This window comes from Eptatretus burgeri, chromosome 12, assembly GCF_056783735.1.
Source record: "Eptatretus burgeri isolate ZD-2024b chromosome 12, Ebu_testis_v1, whole genome shotgun sequence".
In the NCBI taxonomy this organism is placed as follows: domain Eukaryota; kingdom Metazoa; phylum Chordata; class Myxini; order Myxiniformes; family Myxinidae; genus Eptatretus; species Eptatretus burgeri.
The window spans coordinates 92,761,660-92,780,512 of NC_140972.1; the positions used below are offsets into that span (position 1 = coordinate 92,761,660).

The following is an 18,853-nucleotide window of genomic DNA, read 5'->3' on the forward strand; positions in this document are numbered from 1 at the left end:
GATCTGAAAACGCACCATGAAGAAGCAGATGTCATCATCATCTATCACTTAGTTAGAATTGTCAGGTGTCAGTGGTGACTCACACATCAAAGTGGTCTGTGACGATACAAATGTCTTTGTCTTGTTGATTCATTTCTACCTCAAGGAAAAGATGACTGTGGATATCAGCATGGAGAGTCCGTGTGCTGGGAGGGCAAACGTAGACATTCGCCAAACAGCACTGAAACACAAAAGCATCACCAAATATCTGCCTGCTGTACATGCTCTGACCGGATGCGATACTGTGTCGTATTTGTTTGGCATTGGAAAGGCCACAGCACTGAAGATACTAATTGGCAGACATCATCCCACCTTACTTGGTCAGCTGGAAGCAGACGAGGAAAAGATGATATCTGAGGCAACTACCTTAATTGCTGCCCGTTATGGTTCCAAAGTCGAAGGTGATATGTCCACACAATGGTATCAGTTGTGGAAGTCTAAGATGGCCAACTCCAAGTTTACCTCTGCTCTGAAATTGAAGTCGTTGCCCCCATCGCATGATGCCTTTGTTCAACATGTACATGGCGCTCATCATCAAGTCATTATATGGAAATCGGCCACTCAGTCAGACCCTCCGAACTTGGATCCCATCAAGTCTGGATGGCAAGAAGGTGAGGACGGTGCGACGTTGTGTCCAACCACACTTCCACCTGATGTGTCTGCTGCACCAGTCACCCTTCTGCAGCTGATCAAGTGTGGATGCTCCACCAGCCGGCCATGTTCCACCGGGAGGTGTGGTTGTGTGGCAGCACAGATGTCATGTTCGATGTTTTGCTGTTGTAATGTTGTATCAGACTGTTGGAACGAACAGACAAGGGCAGTAGCTGCTAATCACGATGACGATGACGAAGATTGAACATAATGTAGAACATTGCATCCCTAACGAAGTTAACATTTGTTTGCCTAAAAATAAAAGGTAATTTCAAAATCATATACATGTACATACTTACTTTAAGATATAACCCAAAGTCGTAGTCAACTATCCACATGTATCCGGATATATTTGTGTAAAAATCGTATTCCAATATAATCATCAATTCATTGATCAATGTAAGTAAGTTACTTCAGCCGTCATTGACTATTATTGTACGTAGTATTAATGTTTGAGGGTTCATCAAATTCAATTTCTTACTCGAAGTGATCAGTGGAACTGCAAAATCGCCATTTTTCATATTAAAATGTTGGCCATCTTGAAAATATGAGACAGGTCTTATATATACATATATACACCTTCAATTTTATCATTATCGGATTCCTTGACCATGAAAACATCGTAGTAGACACCAAAATTGTGTGTGTAAGTGCATTAGAAGTGAAGATATAGCCCAAAAGAGAATTTATCGAAAGTCGGTGGTGGCCATTTTGTTTTTCGCCTCTAAAAAAAAAAATTCCTCAAGGGTGCGTGTCTGGTACCTGGCTGATTCTGATTCAGGAGAGCTCAGAGATGATGAATCAACCAAAAACTTCATAATGATGCCACAACATGTTTTTTTACATTTCCGCTGGACTATAGATGCTCCAACTTCTGCAGCAGATGAAGAAAATGTGGAGTTGAATGGAAATTTTCAGTCATTGGTAGAGCTGGGTGCTTTGGGGGAACCTGAAGAGTTGTTGAGCGCCTTCAAGACCACCGACCTTGATGTTGCCGGTGGATGTCTTGGAGCTCACCGGAGGGCGAAGAAGAATTTTGTCTCTCAAGGGACACTGGATACCATTGACCAGAGTCGCAGGGCCAGGCTGAATGGCAGAGCTGAGCTGTTCAGGGAGTTGAGGTGTAAAACTGTACGTGCACTGAGGGTGGACAAGGAGGCCTATGCGTGAGGAATATGTGAGAGGGTAGACCATCACCTGTGGTCAATTGATTCTCGTCCTGCTTTCAGGGGAATTCGTGCATTGTGTCCTCCAAGCCCATCCCTCGGTGTACTGCAGTTAGAGTAGAGGGTGGTGGGCCCTTGACAGAAGAGCCCGAAGTGAAGGCCCGCTGGACCGGTTACTTTGAGCAGTTGTACCAGGCTGATCCACCAGCTGTTGAGTTGGACGTCAGGGGTGTTACTCTCCCTATTGCTGAATCTTCAATCAACTGTGATACACCTTCTTTTGTGGAAACACAGACTGTGGTGAACCGGTTAAAATGGGTTTAAACTTCAGGGATCTGTGACATCCATGCTGAACTTCTCAAGGCTGGTGGAAATGCTATACTCGTGTCATTGCATGCAGTTCTGTGCTCTGCCTGGAACACAGGCATCATCCCAACTGAATGAAGAGGGGCCTGGTTTTCCCTCTGGAAAGGGAAGGGTGATCGCCAAGACTGCAACAACTACCGAGGGGTGACGCTGTTCTCAGTGCTGGGCAAGGTCTTTGCTCGGATAATTCTCGATGGGGTTCGTCACCATTTGCTTGAGCACCATCGTCCAGAGCAGGCAGGCTTTACACTAACGAGGTCAACGTTTGACCGTATCCTTGCTCTTTGGGTCCTCACCGAATGCAGACAAGAGTTTCGTCAGGGGCTGCTTGCAGCTTATGTTGATCTCTGTTAAGCATTTGATTCAGTGAACCAGGATGCCCTCTGGAGGATTCTTGGTCTTTGTGGGGTGCCACCAAAAAAAGATTGTTCTGATGTCTGAACTATACTCTGGTACTGAGATGGCTGTGAGATGTTGTGATGCCATCTCTGACTTATTTCCAGTTGTTACTGGACTTCATCAGGGGTGTGTACTGGCCCCCACACTTTTCAGCACTTGTATGGACTTCATTCTGGGGAGGATGTCAGAGAGATCAAGCTGCGGTGCATGCTTTGGGAATGGCAAGATCTTTGACCTTGATTTCGCAGATGATGCAGTCATCTTTGCGGAGACTCTATATATACTTTTGGGGGCCCTCGAGGTGCTGAATGAGGAGTCAAAGCCGCTGGGATTATGGGTTTCCTGGGTCAAAACTAAGATCCAGGCTTTCAATGACATCTTCGATGATGCTATCCTGTCTGTACCTGTTTGTGGCGAGGATGTTGAGGTCACAGAGAGATTCACTTTCCTTGGCAGTGATATCCATGTCTCTGCTGGCTGTGAGCCGGAGGTCAATAGACGTCTGGGTCGGGCTTGGGGAGTCATGGATTCACTGGATCACGGCATGTGGTGCTGCCGGAACCTGTGCGGGAGGCTGAAAGTCCGAGTCTTCAGGTCCTTGGTGCTTCCAGTCTTGCTCTATGGATGTGAGACTTGGACTCTGACCAAGGATCTGAGATGGAGACTTGATTCCTTTGGTACCACGTCTCTTCGGAGAATCCTTGACTATCGCTGGCCAGACTTTGTGTCCAACGAGTGGTTGCTGAGAGATTCAAATGAGATTTATTAACTGCATGGTCCGTAAGCGTCAGCTGCGGATGTATTGACATGTGGCTCATTTTCCTCACACTAATCCTGCTCACCAGAATCTCTCAGCGAGGGAGCCTCGTGGTTGCAGCAGGTTGATCAGCATCTCATGGAGATGGGGATGGGCCAGGCATCTGCTTGGGGGATGGCCAGACAGATGCCCCTGGAGTACCGGTGGAAAGTGGATGCAGCGAAGCGCTGCTCCAGCACGTGCTCCCATACCTGACCTAAATAGAACGTTTCAGTAATTGGTAGAACAGGTGACTAAAGGAGATGTTTTCATTTTTATGGGAGACTGGAATGCAAAAATTGGAGAAGCAGGAGCACCAAGGATTGTGGAAAGCATGGAGTTGGTATCAAAAATGGGCCTGGTGATCAAATTTTGGGGTTCTGTGCGGAGAATTATAGAGTAATTGAAAATAAATGGTTCAAACATCCCAAGCGTAGACTATACATAAACACTTCACGTGATGGGCAATCTATAATAATAAATATCAGTGTGTGTTTATCCATCAGTCCATCTCATCCATAACTCCAAAACCATGAAACATAGCGGCCCATACTTTGCATTCATACCACAGGAACTCCAAGGTGGAGCAGGAATGAAAACTGGGTGTTTGTGTTAATTTTAACTTCCTTTTTGAAGATAATTTATAGGGTGCTCATCATGAAAAAACAAAATAGCCTCACCAAGATGGTGACGTGCCATCTTGGTCAGTCCTCTGTCAGCTCGCTGGAGTCTGAAACCGCCATGTTTTTGGGCCTGCTCAACAATTCCTTAACTTGGAACAGGCTGCAACAATTTCTTAACGATAGCTGTTTTTTTCACTTTGCTCACTTATATTATTGATTGCCTGATCATCATACCTATGAATCGTTGGACACATTACAAAGCTTATAAACACCCGGAGATGACAGCATTAGTGGCTTTATTTAATTTCCGCATATTCCATCATCTCCAGAATCTCTTAATATCAGATGAATTCCAAAATTTAAACGACTTTCTTGACTTCAGCAGTAATTCCGACCACTAAAAAAAGTGTTCGCATGTCCAATTTGGACATCACTTGACATTCTGGGCGTCAACGGATGCTTCGTGTTTGTATAACCAATCGGCGATCGCAAAACGCTTGCCAACCCAGCTGTTCCTTGTCAACCATTTTGTTGGAGTGCTTGCTTAGGTGCTTAAGCCACTTGGCAACCATTTTACAATATTGGCACTGTCACTGACTGTATTGATTGACTTGAACAAAGTTCAGGGCCCACCCGACTGTGTTTGGCCGTGCGATGCCTCATGCAGTCAGTTAGTCGGTCGGTGGTTTGGTCGCTGAAAATGTGCAATTTTATTTTACACCCTGTTTCCCATTTTTGTTTGATCTTCTTTCATCATACGACCCGTCACTTCGGCAAAGATAGATACATATAAAAAATTATACCTTTTTGTTTTTAAAAGTTTTTTTCAACCATTATGTTGGAGTACTTGCTTGGGTGGAGTGCTTATAACATCTCCAGAGTTTGGAAGGCAAAATAAATTAGATGATTACAATGACTAAAAAATGTTTTCAGTTGTTACAATAACAAAGCAATGATTCACCACATCACGGCAGGACAGCTGAGAGGTATGCTCGCTCTAACTCTAATAAGCTTTCGAGCCTGGGTTTGAATCCTGACCCAGCTATGAACCGTCATCCTGGTGGTCACAGGCAGGGTGATTCATCAATGTGTGTGCCGTCTTTCAGATGGACGTTAAACTGTACATCACATCTACTGAAATCCCCCCTCTCCTCTACCCCTCTCCTCTCCCCCTCCCGTTTCCCATACTCACTCTCCCCCCCCCCTTCATCCAACCTCTCCACTCCCCTCCCTCTCTCACCTCTCTCTCTCTCTCACCCCTCTCCTTCCCTCCCACATCTATCCCTCCCTCTCCCTCTCTCCCCCTGCTCCTCCACCCTCCCACTCCAGTAAGGGGACTGTTAAGGACTGACGGCTTTGTTTTGAATTTACCAGGTAGATAGCATAGGTTTTAAATGCTCCCACTGGGTTTTATATAGAACCTGGTGGTTAAAAAGAAAATGTTGCTGTTTAGGCACATTTTATCACCTTCCCTTTTCCTCCCCTCATGCTGCCTTCCCATCCCCTCATGTTGTATTCCCTTCCTATCAGACTGCCTTCCCTCCCCTACCCTCATGCTTACCTCCTCCAAAACCCGCTCCCCTCTCAACCCCTATGGATATCTCCAGGCAGTCTCCACGTGCTGTGTTAACATGCTGCTTTAACATACCCCATTTTGTTCAATCCTGTACCACCCCCCCCCCTTTCTCCACAATTCCCATTACCAATCACAAGTTGAGAACCCCTCCCCCGAAACCGCCTCACCACTTTCCTCTTCCTTCCCTCCTCTCCTCCCATTCTCCTTCATTCTGCTTGCTCCCACCCCTCCCCCCCGGAGTGTATAGTGACATTTGGTGAGGCGTTGCTCTCCCCCGCACCTCCTTCCTAGCTCCCCTTCCCCGACTGCACTCCCCTCCTCTGTACTTCCTCCTCCCTCCTTTCTATCCCATCACGCCTCTCTCTCACTCCCCTCCCTCCTCTCTCTCTCACTCCCCTCCCTCCTCTATCTCACCCCTCTCTTCCAACACTCTCCCTCCCTCCCCTATCCTTCTCTCCCCCTGCTTCCCCACTCCTCCCCCTCTGTTAAAGGGACTGTTAAGGACAGACGGTTTTGTTCTCAATTTGCAAGATAGATTGGATGGGCTTTAAATACTCCTGCCTGGTTGTATATAGAACCAGGCGGTTAAAACGAAAATGTTGCTGTTTTGGCATGTTTTATAACCCTTCCCTTCCCCTCCCCTCACACTGCCTTCCTTTCCCCTCATGCTGCCTTACCTTCTCTTCCCCTTACGCTTCCTTCCCTTCCCATTCACTCATGCTGCCTTCTCCGCCCCCCCCGCACCTTTGTGCTGCCTTCCCCTTCCCATGTGCCACCTTCCCTTCCCCTCCTCACCACCTTCCCTTCCCCTCACACTGCCTTCCCATCACACTACCTTCCCCCTCCCCTCGAGCTTACCTCCTCCCAAACCCCTCCCCCTCCCCACTTCCACATTCCTCCCCTCCTTTCTCCCCCATCCTCCTCGCTCCCATCCCCCTCCCCCTTTCCGGAGTGGACAGCAATGTTTTCAGTTGTTACAATGTTGCTCTCCCCACCCCCTCTTCTCTCTCTCCCTCTCCCTCCTCTCCCTCCCCCTCCCTCTTCTCTCTCCCAACCCCCTCTCTGTCTCTCCCCTTCCACCTCTCTCTCTGCTCCCTTAATGTTCCCATCAACGAAGTGATAGGTTGTGAGTGCTAGTAACATATAAATCAGATCGATTATATTCTAATCACTAGAAGATGGAGAAGTGCTCTATAATTAATCTGCCACATGCGGACTGTAGGACAGATCATGAAGTCCTTGTGGAAAAACTGCAAATCAAATTGAGAAAAGATGAAAAATAAATTTAAAAACTCCAACCAGATATGACCTTGAAAACATATCTAAACCAGAGAGTTCATAGAACACCTTATCCCACGTAGTCCTGAGATAAATATAATAATAATAATAATAATCATAATAATAATAATCATAATATCACTCGAGAAAGAAGATAATACAACAAGAACATGGGTGGAGTCTGGAAACGGAAAATTTGATTGGTCATGATGACGTAAAATGCCGTAATATTTTGTCCAAGTCCTGCTAAACGGAAGGGTTTTGAAAGTGCCAACAAGGTAATTTGTGTTCTACATTGCTGAAGGATGTAATTAAATTGAAATAAAATAAAGACTTTAAAGTTCATAGAAAAAAATATCCAGAAGTTTACCGCTATAAATGCAGCATCTTTCACACCACCTTATTTAACACGTTACATTAGTTCTTTCTGTCTCTTGTTTGTGTCCTTTATGGTGTCACGAAAAACAGTAAGTTTCCTCTTTGGAATGATTTTCAATTTTTCTTTAAGTGCCAGACATGCAGACAGAGTAAAAAGTTATCCCAATCCTACCTGTGCACGTGTGATCAGGACAAATTCAGAGCCAAAGTACTGCTAAACTACTGGTTTGTTTTCTGGTTCATATTCCGATTCGTGTTTCAAACAAAACATTTAATTGAAATAAATTTGTTCCTCGATAATAAACTGATATTTTTAGACTGAATCACAGACAGACAGAACGGAACCAATTGCTTAACCCCGCTTTTCACTTTGTGTGCGTGTGATAACAACATGAAATGACAACGGTACTCGGTAGAGCGTATACCTGTGCCAGGCTGAACAGTTTACATTTTGTATCGCACTGATAGGCTGGATCTGCGTCCACACCATTCATCCTTGTCACACACCAAAATCTAATAGACTTGTCCATGTCACCTACCCAACTCATCTCATCAAGTTTTGTCTTAATCCCTCCAAAACTTTTTGAAATATCATGCTATATATCGTTTTTGGCCCTATCTCTCAAAGGTGAATTCACTGAAAACTTAAAAAGAAACCTCGTATCCAGATCCGGATCTTCACCAAATTCAAATAATTTTGTCCTCGTCACACACCCAAACTGTCCACCAAATTCCGTCTGAATCCGTCCATAACTTTTTGAGTTATCCTGCTCAAAGTCAAACAGACAAACAGACAGGTCTGAAAACATAACCTCCATCCACCTTTAAAAAGGTTAAATAAACATTTAGCAGAACTGGACCTGATTGACAGAATGGCAGATGAATTGTGGTGGCAAGCGCTTGAATACATTGTCAAAGAAGAGGCCAAAAACAACATTCCAAAAACGAGCCTAAAGAGGAAGACTAAATGGCTGTCAGAAGAGGCAATACATATTGCAAACAGGAGAAGAGAGAAGAAAACCAAAGGCGCAGCAAGAAAGTAGATTAAGCTTCCAACGCCGACGTCCCAAGACTACCTAGAAAGACAAAGAGAAACATTTCAACGAGGCATGCATTGAGATAGAAAGTGACAGCAGCATGGGAAACACAAGAGATATTTTTAAAATAGATGATAGAGATGACAGACAGGAAAGTTGGACACTGTCCTGAAATCACTGATACGGATAATCAGCGGTACACTAAAATCAACATCCGTGCAGTGGCTCCCTGTCCTGTCTAACATCCCACCCCCTGATGTGCGCCGGAAGGCAAGAACACTGAGAGAGTTTGACTGCATCAAAGCCAACCCAGAGTTTCCAATCCATGAAAACCTACAGAATGTACCAGATATGCGACTCAAGTCACACAAACAAGTCACTTTCTGGGGTTCTGCAAATGTTTTGAGTGATGCAGGGTTTAACACAAAGGACAAGTGGCACAATCTCTGGACAGACAACATTTCCAACAAAGAACTGGTGAGTGATCCGACAGTGGAGCCTCCAGGTTTCGACCTCCCCCAGAAACAGTTGTCTGCGCTCAACAGGATCCGGACTCTCCATGCAAGGACATCACACCACTTCCAGAAATGGAATTTCAAAGACAGCCCAGGATGTGACTGTGGTCACCAGGATCAGACTATTCATCACATTGTGAATGAGTGTCATGTGCAGAAATTTGATGAAGGATTTAGGGTTATTCACCGAACAACAGACGGTACTGTGACTTGGCTGTCCAACTTAGACTTAGATCTGTGAGCTGTCATTTATCATAATGCAGAAATACATTAGACAGGAAAGTTTAGGTCTCGGATTAGGGTCCTGAAGAGTCGAACAGGAAAAGATGTGATGTAAGAAACAGGTGAAAGAAAGATGGAAGGACAACACCAAAACTCCATACAAACGAGACAGCAAAATGATGAAAACCTTCGAAGGAAGAGAATATGAGCAAGAAGTAAAAGTGATAGAATGAGAGGTACATAAGGCCCCGATTCACCTTCCTGGGTTCAAAAGGTGAAGGGAGTGGAGAATGTGGAGGGGGAAATTAATTGATGGTTAGCATCGGGGATAACAGCAATGTCGGGATTGATAAAGATCTGGAAAGACAATGATATGACAAAACAAACTAAAAGGAGGTTGGTGAATGATCTGGAATTTCCAGTTGAAATGTATGGATGTGAGCTGGGAGAGTGGTGGTATGGATGCAAGATAACTGTTGCTGGGGAAGTGATGGGAAACCGCCCAGTATGACCCTGGCCGAGAAACTGCTTCAGCAGAACCAATGCTCTGCAACACAAAGGATGGTACATTGGATCGAAAAAAAACAACATGGATGTATGATGTATACTTCTTCTTCTTTCTTCTGCAGCACAAAGCTGGCAGGGTAGCATCATTGGCTGAGGGCGAAATGGATCATCCCAACCACAAAAACCTTATTTCATATATACCTTGTGTTTACATATATATATATATATATATATATATATATATATATATATATATATATATATATATATATATATACACATATATATATACACATATATACACATACAGGGTGTTTCAAAAAGAGTGATGCAACTTTAAATGTTTATTGACAAAGAAACACAAACGTCAGGAACGTGAACCAAACATTTGTTGAAAGCTTCTGACATGGTATTTTCCATCACTGATTGCTGTTGCAGTAAGTCACTGCTCGAGTGAGTGAGAATCCAACGTCTGAAATTGACATTTACGGAAAATCCTAATGATTGATGTTCTCGATGTGTGCCCCCTCAGACAGGCATTGATCCCGACTCCAAAGTTCTGTCCAACTTTCCTGAAGGTCTCATGTGGCACTGCCTGGAGATAGTCTGACCCCTCCTGCTTCAGATCATCCAGTGTGGTGGGCGGTTGGCATAGAAAGAGCCCTTGGCAGCCCCCCAGAACCAGTAGTCCAGAGGGTTCAATTCTGGGCTATGGTGTGTCCAGTCATGAGCGGTACCCAGGGCAACGAGGCAGTTTTTGAAGAGCTGCCGCAGGAAAGTGATGGTGTCACCAGCTGGGTGTGGGGGTGCACCATCCTGCATAAACCAGGTCATGCTGAGTTGGTTTGGGGTGACCTTTTGGGCTAGATCATGATGGAATTTCAGGAGCACAGCCCAGTAGCACTCACCGTTGACAATCACCGTCTTGCTGTTGTCATTCCCCATCTGCCATTGAAGGTGCAGAAGCATGTGAGCTTAGGCCCTTTCAGGTACTGCTCAGTGATCTCAGGTGGTTCTGCCCTCCAGAAAATGTTGTTGTGGTTGTTGATGGCACCATTAAAGTGGAAATGGGCTTCATCACTGAACCAGATCAGGTTGATCCAGTTTGGGTTCTGGTCCATCCTGTCACTGAGCCAATTGCACATATCACGTCTCCTCATGTCATCTTGACTCAGTTTATGCCTCATAGAGATGTATGGGAAAAGCTTCAGTTCCTTCGTGAGGATATGCCAGAATGATGTTGGTTTGATGCCCAGCTCCTGGGAGTGCTGGCGGTGGGACTTCTTGGGACTGTCCACTGGAGAATCCCACATGGCGCCGATGTTGGCTTGGTTCTTGGTGACTGATGCTGGCCTGCCACTGTTGCCCTTGCTCTGGTTGTGTACTGTATCCTTGTGCTCAAAATGTTTTACAACGTTGAATGGCACAATTTGTGGGTCCATCACGTGTTGAGGTCGTATTCCTGGCAGAACCTCCAGCGGGTGTCCACATATGATTTTGTCTCATACCACAGAGCCGCCACTTTTGTCTTCTGCTTCACTGTCAATGGCATGATTGAGCGACGGAGCTAGAAATCCCAGGGAACAAATTCCACGATAACACCATCAAACCCTGGAAAGGAAAACTGTATTGGTCAAAAAATAAAGAAATATCAGGAAGTCAAAGTTACACTAATCTTTTTGAAACACCATGTATGTATGTATGTATGTATGTATGTATGTATGTATGTATATGAACAGGATAGAACAAACATGATAAATACATGTGGAAATATTACTACCCCAGCACAGAAACCGAACCCAGCAAAAACTGTACCAATGCTCTGCTCCATCTGAGCTATCTGGGCAACACACTGGCTGAGCAATGCAATTCCTCCACTTATAGATAGTGGCATTTCTTATAGAGGTCCTCACTTATAGAGGTCCTCACTTATAGAGGTCCTCACTTATAGAGGTCCTCACTTATAGAGGTCCTCACTTATAGAGGTCCTCACTTATAGAGGTCCTCACAGAACGCAGACGAGAGTTTCGGCAGGGGCTGCCTGCAGCCTATGTTGATCTCTGTAAAGCATTTGATTCAGTGAATCAGGATGCACTCTGGAGGATTCTTGGTCTTTGTGAAGTGCCACCAAAATGGATCAATCTGATGTCTGAACTATACTCTGGTACTGAGAGTGCTGTGAGATGTGGTGGTACCATCTCTGACTTATTTCCATTTGTTACTGGAGTTTGTCAGGGGTGTGCGCTGGCCCATTCACTTTTCAGCGCTTGCATAGACTGGATTCTGGAGAGAATGTAGGAGAGATCAAGCCACGGTGCATCATTTCAAAATGTCAAGATCTCTGACCTTGATTTCACAGATGATGCAGTCATCTTTGCACAGCCTCAAGATATCCTTTTGGGGGCTCTCGAGGAGCTGAATGAGGAGTCGGAGCCACTGGGATTATGGGTTTCCTGGGTCAAAACTAAGATCCAAGCTTTCAAAGACATCTTGGATGCTGCTGTCCTGTCTGTACCTGTTTGTGGTGAGGATGTTGACTCACAGAGAGATTCACTTACCTTGGCAGTGATATTCATGTCTCTGCTGGCTGTGAGCCAGAGGTCAACAGACGTCTGGGTCTTGCCTGGGGAGTCATGGATTCACTGGATCACGGCATGTGGCGCTGTCAGTAACTGTGCAGGAGGATGAAAGTGCGAGTCTTCAGGTCCTTGTTGCTTCCAGTCTTGCTCTACGGATGTGAGACTTGGACTCTGACCAGGGATCAGAGATCTCTCTCTTCAGAGAAACCTTGGCGAATGCTGGTCGGTCTTTGTGTCCAACGAGCGGTTGTTGAGAGAGACTCAAATGAGATTTGTCACCTGCATAGTCCGTGAGCTTCAGCTGCGGCTGTATGGACATGTGGCTCGTTTTCCTGATGCTGATCATGTTCACCAGATTCTCTCAGCGAGGGAGCCTCAGGAGTGGAGAAAGCCAATGTGCTGACCATGTGCCTCGTGGTTGCAGTAGGCTAATCGGCATCTCACAGAGATGGGGATGGGCCAGGCATCTGTCTGAGGGATGGCCAGACGGAGGCCCCTAGAGTGGACGTAGCGACGCGCTGCTCCGGCGCATGGTCCCATACCTGACCTGACCTGACCTGTGTCTCAAATCCCCCGACAATGATTTGCGCATTCGGCTTAAATTATCATTACGTACTTATGCCAATATACTTACAAACAGCCCCGCATTCCAAGATTCACTAATATAGGCCTCACACAACTGAAATGTTAGTTCTAGGATAAAGCAGCTTGTCTCATACTCAGATCAGATTGAATACAAGGACATTACAGACAGACAGTTGGTATATCAGGAAGTTTAAAACATTCCAAGGGATAAATTATACATGTATTCTCCAAAGGAGAAAATTTTGAGGGTTTGGGCATTTCGTTTGGGCACGTACACTTTTGGCACAACTCCCAGAGTCACATCGGTGATCCCGAACAAACTGCCAAGGCCCCTTGGGGAAACCCATATGGCTGCCTGTAACCGAATCACGTCCAGCTGTGACGGTAATCTGCTATTAAAAGACCATAAAGGGACAGGACCCCTGGGACTGTGACCTCAGCCATTGAGGGCATGCCAAGCATCCAGAATGTGTGAAACACAGAATATTGAGTGTACCATTTCTGGTGTGGAAGATCTAACCTCATGGTGACACAGGAATCTGCACAAAAAGCATGAGCTGGAGCATGGAGGAGAAGGAGAGCCCCCTCTATTACAAATCATATTCTGCAGAAGACAATAAACATAGTATGTTCAAGGATTCTGTTGAAAGTTACAGTTTTTGATAGTACAGTAAGGCTATTAGATTTCAGGAAGGCAAACTTTGGGGGCAGGAAGGGCGAGTTAGGTGATGTAGATTGGGAGAAGCAAACAAGAGGCCAGTTCGCATCAGAGAAATGGGAACCCTTCGAGGAGCAAATGTGTAGACTACAAAGTTGGTACATTGCAGTGAGGTGTAAAACCAGAGGCAGCAAGAGACCAGGGTGGTTGAGTAGGGAAGGCAAAGAATGATATTAACAACAAGAGCGAGAATTGCTTTGCAATGCACGTCCCCTAACGATGTGGTCTTTTCCAAGTCCAAAAAGGGAATAACTCTGTGAAAAATTGACGAAACGCCCTGAAACTCGAACTTATCCTATAACTTATCATAATAAAGTCATGTACCAAGTTTCAGTTGACTATGTTAAAGGGCATGGGGGAAAAAGCCTGGAAAACCACAGGTGGGATGGACGGACGGACAGACGGACAGACGGAGAGCAAACCAATAGTCTCCTCCAGTGAAATCGGGAGGGGACTATAATCAGAAAGCATATATCAGGTATAAAATAAAGAGGACTGGAGTCAGTTTTGAAAAGTGCAGGTGAAAACAAAGACTAGTTAAGAGAATAACTTGGCAAGCAATAACTTGTGAGATCCCTGGTCTTTCAGTGAGAGGGTAGTTAATGCACGGAATGGTCTCCCTGGAAAGGTAATGACAGTATCAACAGGAGATGGGTTAAATTGGTACCTATAGAAGTATTGGAGATAGAGGGGTGCAGGAATATTGGCAGAACTTTTAGATAGCTTGCGTGTGGGCGGGTGATTGTGCTGTCTGTGGGACGTTCTTATCGAATAACGAGTGTGTGGTCGGTGTTTGTGCATTCCTCACCCGACAAGTACCTTTGTCTCCCCCATACCACACCAAAAACCAACAGCAACCCCACCCCACCCCCCCAAAAAAAACATTTATTTTACAGCAATATTATAACAATAAAAAAGTATTTAAGTTTAAAAATTATTTTGCTTGAATATCCTCCTGCCATTGAGATTGGGCCTGAGGGGGATTTGATGGTCTAGCGTTGGTGTCACGCAGGCATGATGGGTCAAATATCCTGCGTCAAAGTTTCTTGCTCTTCTTTGTTCTGAGAGCAGTGGGAGCAATGTTGGAGAACATGCAGTGGAAAACAGAGACCACCGACTTGCCTGAGATGTGAGAGCAACAGACATTGTGCTTTGGCCTCATCATAGGTTATTCCAATAATTTTCAGAGCTTTAGAAATCCAGGAGAGACGTTTGATAATGGAGTGCCAACCCATAGCAGAAAGCAGGACTCCATTAAGCTTTTGGCAAAGACCTTGTCGACGAGCGAGTAGCTCTGATTTTTGAAGGAAAGACTTGGATCGAAAGAGGATCCGCGGTTGGCTTTTGTAGCCAGCTTTGCGATGTGGTCGGCCCAGAAAAGGTCATGGCTGATGGTGAGGCCAAGAAGTTAAAGAGACTGAACCTCTTCCAGTGGATGAACCAAGGAAAGAGATAGGTGGGTTAGTTTGACGATCACTCCGAAGTCATCGGGTGAGAATGTGAGATTTTCCAGTGTTGAAGGGCATGTTCCATTCATCAGAGCAGAGTTTAATTATTTCCAGATCATTAAAGAAAGACACATATGCTGTCTGCCGAGCAGATGGACAGGGTACAGTAAGACACAGTGTTGAATTAGCTGAAAAAAGTAAGATAGGATTTTGCAGAGCATCGGAGAGGTCATTTTTGTGGATGAGGAACAAGACCCCAAAACGCTACCTTGGGGAATTCCAGCCTCCTCTAAGAAAGGGGAGGAGAGGGTTCCATTGATGACAACCTGTTGACTGTGAGTGGAGGAAGTCAGAAATGCAGGGACAAAGCCCTTCTACTCCACAGAGAGCTTGGTAAGCCAAGCAGGAGGCCAGACTGTGTAGAATGTCCAAGGAGATGGTCCTGACCTCTTGTTTGAGATTGTAAGCCTCCAACCATTGCTGAGAGAGAAGCAGAAACATGTCTAAAGTTTAGTGACAAGGACAGATCCAGACTGATATTCAGAGATGAGGTTGTTTGAAAACAGGTAAGACTTGACATTGACAGCATTGATGGATTCAACGACTTTGCATGGAATTGGAAGCAAACTTACCGGTCTATTATGAGAGAAGGGGGATTATGATGGAGGGCATTATGAGAAGGAGAAGAAAAGAAGATCTATTGGATATGGGAGAGCGGGGGGGGGGGGGGATATGCTACCAATTTACTGCATGTATGCCTGGTGTTGGCTTAATGGTGAAGGTGGGTGGGCTTGGGATCCTAGGATCCTGAGTTCAAATCCTGTTTTTACCTGTTGAATTAATACCAGGTGGGGTTGACTCAGCCTGTCATCCTTCTGAGGTCGGAAAAATGAGTACCAGCTCGCTGGGATGACTGAGCCACTCGAGTATCCTGTGTTGGAGTGGTGACCCATCCAGGATTGTGCCCAATAGCCCAGGAGACTGCTTCAGCAGCACTGACGCTCTGTACAGAGTATGGTCCCAATGGATTTGGATTTGGATTACTGTGCGTGAAATACAGGGTGTTCCAAAAAGACCCGGACAACTTTGGTTGTTAATATATTTTGAACCACAAATGATACAACGATACCCTTTGGTTTAGGTGATACAGAAATGTATAATAAAAGTGTATAAATCGTTTATAAGGATTATCTACCCTCTGCTTACTTGCTACATTGAGAGCAAAAGGGGAAGTTCCATTTTTATCTAATGTTTTTATTTCCATGAAGTCACCAATATGACGTCTCCTGACATGGCAGGACATCTCCCATCCCCCCCCCTCCACCCCGTCCTCAAGTCCACAAAACCTCCGAATCTCCCAAATGTACTCCAAAAATCTGCTGATTTTGACAGCTTCTTCCAATTTTTCAAACCTTTCAAAGCCGAAAAAAAAAAGACCTAACAAAAAATAGCATGACGTCATCTTTGAACGACCCATATTGGGGTTAAACATTCCGTGACCATGTGACACTTCGTGACGAATCAGCTCGTTCCGATATAACCGTGGCGGAGGCTGACATGGATGAGAGGCGTCCAGTTAATATTGTAATTGCACAGTCAATGTGTGTTTCCCAATCGACCTGTTACAGGATAGTTGTTGCAGATTGTGACCACAGTGCAGTCAATCTTGCTTTGATCCTATTACACAACTCGGCTTTGATTGATTATTGAGAAGACAGACTGTACACTTGGCCCATTTGACTTCTTCCTTCATATGCAGCACGCTATGGGGTGGCATCATTACCTGAGGGCATGGCTATGCCACTGATGTAGGTTAGGGCAGCAATCAGTAATTTGTTCTCGGCACCGGCGATAGCTTGCCAACTTTTCTCGAAGGGCACTGTGGGATCTTTACCATCTACCAACTCATGCTGTCAGGTGGAACGCCCCAGTGTAACGTCCACCGTAGGGACGGCACACACACACATTGATGAATCGCTCTACCTGTGAAACACCGGGATGACAGTTTATAGCTGGGTCAGGATACGAGACATTTTTGGCCCTTTTTAGAGACTAGTGTGTGTGTACCTCCTAGGCCATCCTACCAGCTGACCCACTTGACTGTGAATTACTCATACGTGATATGAATGGTTCACGAAGGCATTGTGTTCTTTTCACACCTCTTTCATATTTAATAAGATTCCTGATATTTCATAAGCTTTCTGAAGGTGACCAAGGGCTTGCTGACTGCTGTAAGGAAGGCCACCAGCATGTGCAGCATGTCAAGGGAACAAAAAGTGCAGATCTGTTGTAAATATAACAAAAAGTAAATATCGTTTCATTTGAAATTTTCTTTTTCTGTTGGTTGCATTTTGCTTATCTTCCTGTGAAATAACAGCCTCACCATACCCCCGGAATACTGATTTTTAATCGTGAGCTCTTCATAATTCTCTCCAGGGGGCATGCCCCCCCCGCATCTTCCCCTACCCCTCAAGCATGCTTAGGGACACGTTTCAAAATTTCTCCTTTTTATTCTTCTTCTATCCTTTGAGCTTTGGAACCTCTGCCTCGAAGTATGATGTCATGGATTGTATGTCGCTACATGTAAGCACCATTTGCCGCACGTCACACCTTTGGGATGTCTAATACCCTATATGACATGCATTTATGAGTTTTGTCACATAATTTGTAATATGATATCTGTAACATTGTGAAATACAGTATTGTGTCATCATGTGATAGTTTATTATATTGTTATTGATAAGTTTCAACTTTATTAACGAATTGACTATACCTGGACCTCTTTGGCATTTTCGATGTGAGCATGTGGTTCAAATGAGCATCTGATCTCAGGTTCAAATCTCCAACGGTTATTTTTCATCGTCTACTGATATTATTGTAATTTATCTAAAGTATAATGATCAGTTTTAATGTCGTTGTCCTGGATGGACTTCTTGTACAACTTCCTCCCATAACTGGAGAAATGAATAACCTCGGTTTCGCAGATAAGGTATTGTCATTGTGCACCGTCTGTCCGTCCGTCCGGCCGTCCGTCTCCTATTTTGACTTCTCCGGCCAAACCGCTGGGCTGATCCGGCTGAAATTTGGCAACAAGGTTCTTAACTGGTAACGGGGATTGAAAAGCTCGTTCCGGTCACGTGACTTTAAGTTGGTCAAAATGGTGGACTTAGTAAATTCCGTTCAAAACCTTCTTCTCCAGACGCACCAGTCAGAGTGCTACCAAATTTGGGTTACAGCATCAGGCCGGGGTAGGGATGTTAAATTGCAGAGGTCATGCCGATCACGTGACCAGAAAGTGTGTCAAAATGGCCGACTTCGTCAATTTTGGGGAAATTTACCTAAATTCCTTTTTAAAAATCTTCTTCTCCAGACCCACCAGTCAAAATGCTCCCAAATTTGGATTCCAACATCAGGCCAGGACCCAGTGGTCCGACTTTTATTGGTTCACGAAAAAATATTTTCACGAAAAAAATAAGTGACCACAATATTCGTTATTGTTGTGTGTCTGTCTGTCTGTCTGTCTGTCTGTCTGTCTGTTCCGAGCATAGCTCCGTGGGTTTTTATCCGATCCTAATAAAATTTTGGTGGGAGGTTTATATCATGATCTACTTGTGTTTTCCTGAGAATGGGCATGGGGCGCACATTATGGGCAGAGCCACGCACAAAAAACATGTTTTCGGGGGGAGCCGATTTCAATTTGCATCTTCTACTCGGGGGTTTGTCGAATCTGACAGGGGTTTCGGTATTTGGTTAGCCCAATGGCACCTGCATAGCCCCACGGAGCTCGATTTTTCATTTCCATCCCAAGGTCAAGGTCACGAACTTTAAAAAAATTGCGAACTTTGACATAAAAATCATATGACTGCCCAAACTTTGAGAACTAGGATGATAATATTTTTTACGCATAATCTTGAGGTCATTCCCCACCTAAAGTCTTGAAACCATTTTTCTCTATCTCGAACACCTTGCC

General features: G+C 44.9%; 1 protein-coding gene across 5 annotated transcripts in view; it reads left to right on the forward strand.

Moving 5' to 3' along the window:
- The window catches only part of GABRA2 (gamma-aminobutyric acid type A receptor subunit alpha2), a 139,318-nt gene that overhangs the window by 26,693 nt on the left and 93,772 nt on the right, over window positions 1-18,853 (forward strand). The window lies entirely within an intron of this gene.